At 57.0% G+C, this 8,967-nt stretch overlaps 1 long non-coding RNA gene across 1 annotated transcript; it reads right to left on the reverse strand.

Moving 5' to 3' along the window:
* Positions 1–1,080: 1,080 nt before the first annotated feature.
* On the reverse strand, positions 1,081–6,252 carry LOC123480167 (uncharacterized). The gene is made up of 3 exons (XR_006656067.2): positions 6,114–6,252; positions 4,322–4,602; positions 1,081–3,555 (listed from the first exon to the last, which is right to left on the reverse strand). It is a non-coding gene; the product is annotated as an uncharacterized lncRNA (long non-coding RNA).
* Between the last annotated feature and the right edge of the window lie 2,715 nt (positions 6,253–8,967).

Genomic DNA, 8,967 nt, shown 5'->3' on the forward strand with positions numbered 1-8,967 from the left:
AGGGGAAGACGTGGGAGGAGGGGACAAGAGAGTCACACTGCTGAGTCACCCAAATTCTGACATGGATGGTCCACCCTGACAGCCCTGCAGAGCTCAGACTTGGAGCTGAGCTCGGATTTATTTTGCTGGCGCTTTTATTGCCTCCAAAATGCAAACAGCCAGCCATTGTCCGTCCTAATGTGAGAATTTCCTCCTTGTTGCTCGTTTATTTTCTTAATGTCACTTTGAAGCTGCTCCTTCCACTGTGCTTGGAGGGGCTTAAAGGAACAAGTCTGCCACCGTCTCTCCCAAACCGCTTCCTACCCAGAGAGCTGAAGGTGGGCAGGTTTCTGAGGATGGTCTGCAGGGGTCTGGCACTAACACCCCTTGCTACCTGTGGCTTCATAGCTCGGCTTGGCAGAAGAGGGCTGCCACAACCCACGGGGGCTCCGTGGAAGCCCCTCTTAGTCTTCTGGGAAAATGTACAGCCTTGACCCCCCCCCCCCCCCCCCGCCCACTTACCGCCCTTGGCTCTGCAACAAATGTTTCCCACCGCTGCTTTTCCCTCCGGAGTTACATGTCCCTACCCGGAGCTCGGTGGAGAAAGACAAAACACGGCCTAACCTCTGTGAAGTCAACCGGACCCTCCCGTAAAGGGGCATGGTGGCTTCTCTGTGTGGCCAGTGGGAGTCGCCAGGGAATGTCGGGTCCACACGTGAGTGTGGCTGCAGCAGGCCCCCCTCCCCCTGGCCCCCTGCATTCCAGAGCACCCCCTTCCTCCTGAAAGATCAGATGTGATTTCCACCAGGCTGACCCCAGCCCCAGCACATCAGGAAGCCACTTCGCCCCAGACCCGAACACTTGAGAGAGAGAACAGGGTGGGCAGCTCCCCAAAGGGCAGATGAATGGGGATTGTACTGCTTTCCCTCCAAACTTGCGCCCTGCTGCTGAGCAGGCTCCTCTGTTTTGAATTCACGCTCCCTATAAAAGTGGTTTTACGCGGACGCCCGTCCACTCAAGTACTGTTACTGGGAGCTCAAAGCCCTGTGGGCGGCCATCGGTGCGTGTTTAGAGCGTGTTGAGTCCAGACACCGTTCCGTGTGGGCAGGAGGCCGTGTTCTCTGGGCTTCCTGTTGGGGGAGGGCTGGGGGCAGGGCCATGCACGGTTTGTTTTACTGGTTAGCTTGTTCATTATTCATTCTAAGGACTGCATTTCCTTTAAAGTCTTTCAGGCCTAGGGGGACTGGCTCCCTTTTCTACTCTGGTTTACTGTTGTTGTTATTTCGGGTTTCTCCCCCCCACCATTTTTCTGGTCTTTTCTTCCTGCGAAGATAACAGTTGAAGAAATGGGAGAAGGTGTCGTGGTCACGTCTTCCCTGGGGGTCCCTCACACTGAGAGGTCGTGGGGGGCCATGAGACGCCGATCGCATTTGTGTGTAAACTTCACAGCTGCCTTCATTCGTCGGGGAGAAGAAGCATCTCGACTGGTTAAATGGTTTGGTTTTTTTTTAATAGATGGGGAAGATGGACTTTTGCTCCTAGCCATGAGGGGTAACCAGTACGGAACTTGCCCACCAACCATAGACAGCTAGCGACCTGGAGAAAGTATAGGAAACAGAGGGTTTTAGACACTGGGCCAACGTCTGTCACAGTGCAGGGCTCTGTGAGGAGACCAACAAGTCAGGGGATGTCCCCTGACATCACCACCTGGAGGCACCACCTGCCCCAGCCCCAGGACTGCGGTCCAGGGGAGGAAGTCCCAGCAGACCGCTGAGGTCTCACTGAGTTGGGGATCGGGGTCTGGGGGTCAGGGGGTCAGGGGGTCAGGGAGGCCAGAACTTGCAGAGCAGAGTGATGCAGGGGAATGAGCCACAGGTTTGCGAGCTCTGCCCTGGTTTTCCGGAGTCTTCAGGTGAGAAGTACGCGGTGCCTGCATAGGGCCAACTCTCCCAGGTCAGGGAAAGAGCCGCTGCTGGAATTTCTAAGCTTCACAATTTCCAGAGCTCGCACAGTTCCAGCCAGTCAAGTGGAGACCTTGTTGAATAAACAGCATTCAGGACAGAGCTCGGAAAGGTCAACCTCAGTCACAGCCAAAACTGCCCAAGAATAAAGGCTAGTCTAGAACTCTTTATTTTCCTGGAGCAATTGTAACAAACCCCAGAGGACACATCACTTCACTCAGAAATGCTGCAGCTTTGGCCCCTGACATATGTGACCAAAGCTTGAACGCGCACACACCCCCCGCAAAGAGTACCCGTAATCTCGTGGGTCGGTCACCTGACAACCACTCTCTGTTCGGTTTTCCCGATCGTCTCTGGAGGTCGGAACTGGCCTCCACTCGCTGCTTTCAGCTGGTCCGTCCTTAGTTCTCTTGTCTCACCTCCTCCGATGGTTTCTCTGTGCTAGGTGTTTGTTGGAAGTGGTCTAGTGAGTTTCCAGGTCATTTGACCAATAGAATGTCTCACTTATGGATTTGGCTGGTGGAATCACTGGGGCGTCATTGAAATTTCGCCCAAACTCCCTATTTCCTGTGAATCCGCTGTGAGAGCCAGAGGCTCGTCGGGTTCAGGTCCAAGGTGCAGACAATGACGCCTCACAGGTAGCGCTGTGAGCTTCCAGTTGTAAGGCGTCAGGGGCATGGGTCTGGGGGTCCCACCTTCGGCGCCATGAGGATGAGAGGGCTCTGCCATTTCATACTGGCCCATCCTGACGAAGGTCCCCATCAACTCTCATTTAAGGGTTTTAGCTGTCCCGTGGAATTGTCGATTTAAAATATCTTTGCCAAGTGCATGGCTGAGAAGTTGGGCCCGTCTCCTCTTGTTGGTCAGTGCTGATTTGGTACTTATCTTTCAAGTTGGGGTACTGGTTCCTCCACAAGGCACCTACCCACCTCCGGGCCTGGCCCCCTCCCCAGGCTGGCGCATCTCGGGTGTCCTGCCCGGCTCACCAAGCTCCGCGTACCACTGACACAGACACCATTCCACGTGTGGCTCCCAGGAATCGTCTCTGCATCCCAGGCCACGGGAAGATATGAGACCCGGGCCCTGGTCCAGCTCCCCACGGGGACAATTGCTATGCAGGTCAAGGCTGCCAATGTCTCCAAGGCCACCAGCTCTCCTAGAGGGCTGCTGAGGTCACCAGGGACCCCTGGGGGGCTGCACAGCCGCCCACTGCACATCCTTTCACGACCGCGGTCAGCATTGCAGAGCGCTTAGTGAGGAGGGAACGTCTGCTCAGTCCCAGCCACTGTTCAGTTTTCAGATGCTCTTCCTAAGCCACACGAGTCTCAAGTTGGGTCATTGGCTTTGGGCCATTCTGTGCTTGTCCACTCTCCCTCCTCCACGGTGAGTTATCTCCTGGGAAGGCCTGAAGGCTCTCAGCAAATAGTCCTTGTGCGGGGATTAGAGAGGAGGGTGTCGCCCCGAGTCTGCAGAGATGTACCCAGCTCTGTTGCAAGCCTGGGATGAACACAGCTGGACCCTGCCCCCGCCTACACAGTGACGTGAAGCAGTAAGGCCACACCCTCGGAGAGGTGCAGTGTGCCCCAAAAGAGTGTTTTTCTTTTCCTTTTTTAATCTTCACCCAAGGGTTATTGATTTTAGAGAGAGAGGAAGGGAGGGAAGGAGAGAGAGAAACATCGATGTGAGAGAGAAACATCCATCAGTTGCCTTCGGCCACATGTGCCCTGACCAGGGACCGAACCCACAACCTAGGTGCATGCCCAGACCGCGAATGGAGCCCATGACATTTTGGTGCACAGACCAATGAGCCAACCAACTGAGCCACCTGTCCAGGGCCCCAAAAGAATGTTTTTCCAAACGATGTTTATCTGAATGAAAACAATGTAAAAAATGTTTTTGTAATCCACGTATCTTTGTGAAAAATGTGGAAAATCTCCTTAGGAATTCTTCAGGAAGGACAGACTGCTGTCCCACCAGCCCCCGGGGACTGGGCTGGATGCCTACAAGGCGGGGGTTTCTGTTCCCTCCCACGAGAAACTCCCGAGCGGTGGGTCCAGATCGAGGACGTGCTTTGGAGCTTGGTGGGGTTTGCTACCCACTGATTTGAGGGATTCCAAAGCCAAGGAAGGCCCAGTTGGAATGTTGAGGGGCAGGGGCAGACCCCAGCCAGATGTCACGGTCACAGTGTAAAAATTCACAGAGCACAGAGGGCGTAATGATGAAACCCAAATGTTGTTGATGCAGAGATTGTCCCCAACGCTGGCCCTGGGTCCCAGATCCCTCTCTCAAAACGGTCCCCGGGGGGAAAATATTAATGCTTTAAGAGCCAGCAAAGAACACACGGTTCTCTTGCTAATCACACACCTAACGGTTCATTTTACCTTTGGGATAAACTGTAGAGGCATTCGTTCTCGCTCCTGCATTTAGTGAGCTCCGGTCGCCGCCCTGCCGCTGCCCCACGCCGCATCGATGCCCCAGGACACCTCCTGCCTCAGTCTGTCCGCCACCCCGTGCCGGCTCCCCGGGCTCCTTCCCGCTCTCCAGCCAGAAGCCAGTGGATCGCGAACATGGGCTCACCATGGTTGCTGAACGCTCTTTGCTCTCTCGTTAGAACGGATTCATTCTGGTGATTCCACCCCATTCTGTCAGACAACAGGAAGCGCTGCCAAGCCGAAATGACAGGGGTGAGGACGTTCGCAGAGTGACTGTGGACCGCTGAGCGGTCTGTGTGTGGGCGGAGGGCCCCCCTCCTTAGGCTCCCAGCTCTGGTGTTCTGGGAGAATGATGCCCGGGGCCACCCCCGCCCCCACCCCTCCTGGCTGGGGCTCCCTTTCTCGCGCGGTCAGGCCGCTCCCCGTGCTCTCTGCAGCTGCACATCAGCGCCCAGCCCCGGCTCCGTCAGACACGCATTCTCTGCGAGGTCCCTGAGCCGGGACGGCCGAGACCGCCTCCACCAGCGAGTGCGCAGACAGCGATGCTGCGTGACCTCTGAGGCCGGGACACAGGAGACCACGCAGTTCTGCCACGTTCACAGGAACATTTGCTCTGGAAATCCCACCGCCACGTGAGAGGCCCCATCTCTCCAAGGCCACCGTGCTCCCAGGAGGCCGGGGCCACGCAGGAGGCCACACGGGAGGCCACACGGGAGGCCACGCAGGAGGCCACGAGGACGTGCTCCCGCCAGCAGGCCCGGCTGAGAGTGCTCACGCGCAACCAGAATCGTGCGCAAGAATGCCCACCGCAACCCTGGCAGCCTTAGCCAAGACCTGGGAAAAGCGCTTGGAGAGGAGTGGACAAGAGCCTTCCATTATCACATCGCCACCCAATAACACTACGCAGAAAGGCGAGCACGGGAAGATCAGCCTCGGGGGGTAGGAGGCGGGAGGCTGCGAAGGGCAGAGCTGCATGTAGGCCATTGCAAAGTGCTGGCTTGTGTTTCAGATGGTGAGTTCTCAGGTGCTTAAAAATAACCAAAAGAGCCAACGAACAAATGTGGGTCACTCACAGGTCCACGGTGAGTGTCTGTCAGGAAGCATTCGGCTCTGTGGGCGCTGCGAGGCCCCAGAGCACAGAGAGAACGTGCATGTGGGGGACAGAAGGCGGAGCAGGCGGGTGAGACAGCCCCCCACCCCACCCCCGAGGCCGAGCCACAGGGGCGAGGGGAGTGAAGGCGGCCGCCAGAGGAGCAGGCGAGGTCGAGAGGCAGGTTGGCGTGTGTGTGTGTGTGTGTTTGGTGTATTTGCCGGCGGGAATGACCCAGCAGCTGGAAATCTGGTGATGCAGGAGAGGGAGCTTCGGGGTGACACCCCGAGGGCTCGGCCGCCTGTCTGCAGAGGGACCCTGAAGCTCCCTGCCCCTGCTCAGACGCCCCTGCCTCGTCCCCAGTCCCAAACGTCGGCCTCAGACAGCGGGGCACAGGGCTTCCCCCACCATGCTGCCCCCAGAGGGGACTTCCTCCTGCCCACCCAGAAGGAACTGCACGCAGGAGGTCAGGCTCAATTCCAGTGCCGCCTCCCCTGCCTGCCCCCCCCCTCCACCCGCTGTCTCCGGAGGACTCAGTCATCTTGTGTGCCCAGAGGCAGCCAGGCTCCAAACCCCTCCTCCCCTCCTGGGCAACGGTCGGGGTGGGGGAGGTGCTGCCAGTGGGGTGGGGGGCGGAACCAGGGAGCACACCTCAGGCGGAGTCCAACTCGTGCCCAAGTGATGCCCACTTCCACTTCCCTGGAAATCATTGTGCCTTCTCCAAAGAGCGGCTTCCCCATGTGTGAGCAGGTTCTTCACCCTGGGGCTGGACACTGACCCCTGCAATTCCTTCTGGAACAATCCTGGGAACACCCTCTTCAGCACCTCCTCCCTCCCTCCCCAGTGGACCGCCCCCACCCCCACCCCGTGGGGACAAGGTCCTCTCCCTCCCTCCAGTCTCACCCAGCCGAGCCCGGTCCGGGAGGCACATGGCTGAGCAGGTCTCCACACATTCCCTCCACTTGTCCCTCGTGCTTGTCCCGGTCCCCATCCCCATCCCGTCCCCCTGGTACCCTTGCCCCAGCCTGACCCCAGCAGCCTCACCACACCATCTGACCAGGCCAGGGAAGCTGGGGCAGGAGCAACCTGCCCGGGAGGGTGGGACAGGCCACCTGAGTCCACTTCCTCCTGGTGGTGTTAACCTCTCTGCCTCCCACGCACAGCCTTTCCCACGGCTGGGGAGGCAGCTGCGGCAGAAAGACCCAGTGGGGCCTGGATAGACCGGGCGGGACTTGATTTGCGTTCTGTTGCTCTCTGGAAAGCAGCAGGAAGCGGGCAGAAGGACCCACAATACCGCACACTGCTCTTTCCACGGCCACGCCTCCAGCTGAGCCCGAGGAGGCTGAGGGCTGAGGGCCACCACCCTGGGGTGCGAGGCCCCGGACCGGAGGGGCGCAGACAGTGGGTGGAGGGAAGGAAGCCTCCGAGGACCCTCAGACGCAGGGTTTGTCCTCCCTCCCAGAATTTTCAGATACCGGTCACCTCCTGGCACAGGAATACCATTGTTTTCACCACGGAGCGAAAATAAAAGACGGGTTTCCTCGGCAACCCAGGAAACCTCTCGGGAGACCGGTTACATTGTTTTGAAATGTTTTGAAATCTTATCATTGGTTTCCAGGGAAACCCAGGCTGAGAAGGGAGCCTTGCTAAGTAACTTTAAGAAGAGGCACTGAGGAGGCATCAGAACTCACAACGTGGAAGCATTCATCTCTTTATTGAGTCAGAAATACATACATCACTCACATCTGACACTTTCGTTTTCCTGCCTGTTCAGGCTTCCATACCGTGACTCCTTTGTCAGTCTTACCTGGGCCACGATTTAAAACATCACTCAAGTTCAGAAATTAGGGGATAGGTGAGTCCCATGAGAATTGACTTTTTAATTGATATTACGAACTGCACTTTGGGGAAGTCCAGATGTGAAGGGCCGACTCGGCTGCCCAACTTCAGTCAGAACAGTTTGTCAATCAAAGGCAGCCGTGTGCCCGGGAGAAACGCCACGATGGCCAGTCAGCCCGGTGGAAGATGACCCGAACCCTCCAAGCTCCAGGCCAGCCCGTCCTCACTGGGACGCTGTCTTGCCAGTCACGGCCACCCTACGTGCCACCCAGAAAAGTGTCCGGCAGGTCTGACCTTCCAGCGGATACTGATTTTTCACTTTTCTGGCGCCCCCCGAGATCGCTGTTCTTCATTCCCTCGGCAGACAGTGCCGGTCCTGTCTTAGCTGGTTCACGGTCACGTCTCAGGACCCGGCCCGCCTCTGAAATTCTCCTTCACCCTTAGTAATGGGGCGGCTGCTGGGGAAGTCTTCCTCCTGCCCCCGGAAGCAGCGATGGAAAGGCCAGGTGCTACCTCCTCCAAGCCCAGTCCACCTGCACCCCACATCACTTAGAAATGTCTTGTTTAACTGAAGTTAGAATTTGCATTGTAGTTTTCTGAGTGACAGTTGGAAGCCTTCCTAGGAAGCACCCCATTGGGACAGCGGCAGGTACGCTTCGGTTGCCTGGCAGCAGAGTGATGGGACATGAACAAGCACAGGTGTGTGCTGTTGAGAGCTAGGAAAAAGGGCTAGACAATTATAAGCATTGCTAAGCAGAAAACCTCTTGAAGGTCACTAGAATGGATAAGGAAGAGAAACAAATCGTCATCTGAAATAAGCTTATCAACAGGAGACAGACAGATAGTTCCTCCTGAACCCAGAGCAAAACTCCTCCAGAGCTCAGAGCTATGCAGAGATAACAGCAACACCTGCTTTTGTAACTTGCTTGCTTGCTTCTCACTGTATAAAAGAGCTAGCCTGTGAGCGTTTGGCGCGGCTCTCATTTGCAGCTCTACGGAGCACCGTGACTCCGGTCACTTTGGGGGAGTCCGCCCCTGCGCAGGTAAAAGCTTTGCTTGGCCAATAAACCATCTATAAATCTCTTAAGAGTCAGAGTCTTTCGGTTCCTAGAGCGAGAACCCTCGATCTCGCATATAACATTTGGAGGCCCCAGCGAGATTCTCTCCATCTAGGAGCCGAAAGGGGAAAACCGAGCTCGGATAAGGAAAACCTGGCCAGGGGGTCTGGGCCCTGAGGTGGTAGGTGGGACGCCACTGGAATTCCACTCAGGGGGCTCCCAAGGAGGGGACGCCCTCGGGAGTCTGAAACGAGGGGACGCCCTCGGGAGGGGGAGCTCGGCTCCCCGGGGAGGGGGAGCTCGGCTCCCCGCGACAAGGGTTTTTGTCGCGTCTGGTAACAGTTTCATTTTGCGCGCCGTCGCATCGGGAACTAGTTTCGTTTTGCGCTGCGCTGCGCTGCGATGTGTGAGTGTGACAACCGCGGTATTTCTAAATAGGAGTGTGAACATTGTGTTTGATTGTGTGAGGACAGAGTGTGTGGCTCCACGGGCAACAGCCTACGGAGCGTGCGTGGGTCCCAACCTGCGGTTCCTTAGTCTGTCATATGGCATAACGGCTGGGAGTTTAACCCGGATCCTACGCGGGCAGCCTTAGCTAAGACAGACCT

This window comes from Desmodus rotundus, chromosome 2 (genome assembly GCF_022682495.2).
Source record: "Desmodus rotundus isolate HL8 chromosome 2, HLdesRot8A.1, whole genome shotgun sequence".
NCBI lineage: Eukaryota > Metazoa > Chordata > Mammalia > Chiroptera > Phyllostomidae > Desmodus > Desmodus rotundus.